This window comes from Lactuca saligna, chromosome 8, assembly GCF_052625555.1.
Source record: "Lactuca saligna cultivar CGN05327 chromosome 8, ASM5262555v1, whole genome shotgun sequence".
Taxonomy (NCBI): domain Eukaryota; kingdom Viridiplantae; phylum Streptophyta; class Magnoliopsida; order Asterales; family Asteraceae; genus Lactuca; species Lactuca saligna.
In genome coordinates, this window is record NC_136424.1 from 7,918,619 (window position 1) to 7,921,706 (window position 3,088).

At 30.2% G+C, this 3,088-nt stretch overlaps 1 pseudogene; it reads right to left on the reverse strand.

The window, feature by feature from the left end:
* LOC145009370 (dihydrodipicolinate reductase-like protein CRR1, chloroplastic) lies at positions 1-2,338 on the reverse strand (annotated as a pseudogene).
* Positions 2,339-3,088: the final 750 nt, after the last annotated feature.

A 3,088-nucleotide genomic window follows, 5' to 3' on the forward strand; every position in this document is an offset into this window, starting at 1 on the left:
TTATCGTGGCATTAATCTAAAAAGGGAAAAGAAAAAAGAATTATTCTGTTAGTTTATATTTTTTTTAACCAACAAAAGGAGATATATAAATAAAAGGAAAGCAAACCCCACATAGCAAGAAGGCTAAGGAAAAATAGAGTACAGAAAGTAAAACAATGATCATTTATGTTGGTTTATATCCATTGCAATTTTGTCGAGCAAAATTTAAACGTCTCCATGGTGTAACAACACCCGAAATTTTCATCTTTTGGGATTTAACCAAAAAAAAAAAACAACTCTTGTATGGAGAGAGTTCATCCAAGAAATGGTTTGATCGATTAGGTACAAAAAGAAAAACATTTAAAGAAATTCGGGTCCACAATGAGTATCTTAAGACGCACGATTGCCTGATCGCCAGAAAAAACCTAGACATTAGATATTGGACATTCGTGATATCGTGTTTGATAGAACATATCAGTCAAATTCAAAATAAAAAATTAACTAGGGTCCACAATATAATAAATAAGCTATACATTTTTTAAAATCTAAATTAGAGGTGGAACCCACTATAAAGTTTACTTTAATTCATAATACATTTTCAGATCCCGAAAATGGACCGTTGTATTAGACACAAGCCTAGGAAGAATTAAACTACGCACACAAACCCCATCTTCTCCTAATCGTTGTCCTCTTGCTTGAAACAAATAAGATATTATATTACTTTAAGTCGTTTAACATCGGAAAATTGCAAGGAAGAGCAACATACGCTACAATTTTTACCAATATGTACAATGTATTTTATTTTTACTCATAATAGCAACATACTTATATTTATTTATCCATAATAAAAACATTATTTAATTAATCTTCCGATAAAAGCAACGTGCTTTAATCTTAATTCTACTACCAGATTAGCAGTGTACTTTAATTTTTTTTTTCTCGTAGTATTTATATTTTCATTATTTGTAGTAGCAAAGTATCATTTCGCTAGCAGTATGAGCAGTTTACTTTATTTGTTACATATTTTTAGTATCATTAAATAAATAGAACTACATTTCCATTATTTATGGGTAAGTGTTTGTATTATAGTTAAAATAAATAAATTATATTACTGTAGCATCTGTTTCGAGATCATCCCTTGTCCGAGGTTTGAAAGGTTATTAGCGATCTTGCACGGAATCTTGCGATGGGAACGACTGTTATTTCCAATTAGGTAAGTTCTCAAACAAATCATTTCCTTTAGTAAGATCTTAAATATTATTTCGATCGACTTACTCCTATATTAGCTTTAGATTCAACAATCTCAACATTGTTATAGTGAAAAGAAGCTGAAATTGTAGCTTGCTGGAATAATATTGATCCTATTGACAATGTTGGTGCAACTAGACAACCCTGGAATTTAAATCCCAAAAGATTTATTTTGTCATCAAACCCTAAAGCTTCTCACCATGTTCTCTTCTCGCTCACTATGCTAGCTTTCTTGCAGAAGGCTGATAATGCTACTATGGTTTCAGGTTTGATTTGTGGTACATATACCACATTGTTCATGCCAAATGTCGTTGCCTATTAACCTCAGGAATACAATAAAACATCAAAAATCGGATGCTTAAAACCCCCATTAATGGAGGTTCAAGATTTGAGGAAAAGAAGACTTGTTTGACATTGTCGTAAACTGTAGAGGGCTCTGTGAAATCGACTACAACTCATGTCACTTTTAACTGTGTAAATATTTCCTTTAAAATGATTTGCTAAAGAAAATGAATCTCTAAGAATTGATTACGCACCTGAGATATGGAGCCTAGTACCATGGTGAGATCACTAATTATTGGTATCTCTAGAGCTTCTTCCATTCCACAAACCAATCCTATGTCTTCTCCAACTAGGTATGAACAGGGCCGGTCCAAAGCTATGGTGGGCCTAGGACGAAAAGAATAAACGGCCTCTCCAAAGTCATAAATACAATAAAAATTAGTTCGAAATAGAATGCTATAAAATTCACTATTAATATTAAAAAACACAAATATGGTCACAACATTATAAAAATAACTAATTTAAAGGAAAATATTTCTCCTAGCCTTTCTAGATTCAAAATCATTAATAATACTATCCAAATCAATTTTATCTAACATGTCTTTCTCTATACATAACACTGTCAATCCGTTCAACCTTTCTTGCGACATCGACGTTCTTAGATAATTCTTCAGTAACTTTAACTTTGAAAACTTCTCTCTGCAGATGCAACAATGACAGGAATGGTTAACAAAATGCTATACGCAATAAGAGTATTTGGGTAACAATCAACAGCTTTAACAAAGTCCAAGATTTCAACAGTAGAAATTATATCATTAGTTAAATTCATTTTCAACACTTTCAATTCTGAAAAAAAGTTCACTTGAATCCATATCAGAAACATTTTCTTTAGAAAAAGTAGTTGCGAACTTTATACAACTTTCTTTAAGTTCACTTTCACTTAATGACTTTAATTTCTTTGAATCATTTAAAAACCCAATAATACTTTCAAAGTATTTTAATTGTTCAAATCTATTTTTTAATTAAACAATTGTCTTATCCACAACAACCAAAAAATAATTAACTTTTAAATACTCTTCAACCGATTGTGTTTCTTTTTCATGATCACTTTCATCAAATTGTTTTTTTTCTAACAATATGACATTTTAATGGAAATGTAGGCTCTACACCCATATCAAGTGCAATCGTTTTAGCAATATTCATACTTGATGTAAAACCTTCATTTCTATAATTTTCAAAAAACTTCATAATATTTTATAATGGTAGTATCAATACAAATAGATTTAGATTGCAACTTTTTACCTACAATATTAATTGCAAATAAATTCAAATTTCCCAAAAGATATGTTTATTAATATATTAATATGAAGTTATGTTATTTAATTAATATTAGTCTTAAATTAATTATGAATTAATTTAGAGATTAAAAGGAAGACTAATTAGATTATGGGCTATTGGTTTTATATGGTGTGGGCTAAGACTCATTTGTTAATGGGCTAGGCTTATATGGAAGTCCATGGATGATCCATGGAGCTTTTAACCCATGGATCCTTGGAAAGGAAAAGACATGGGTTATTAG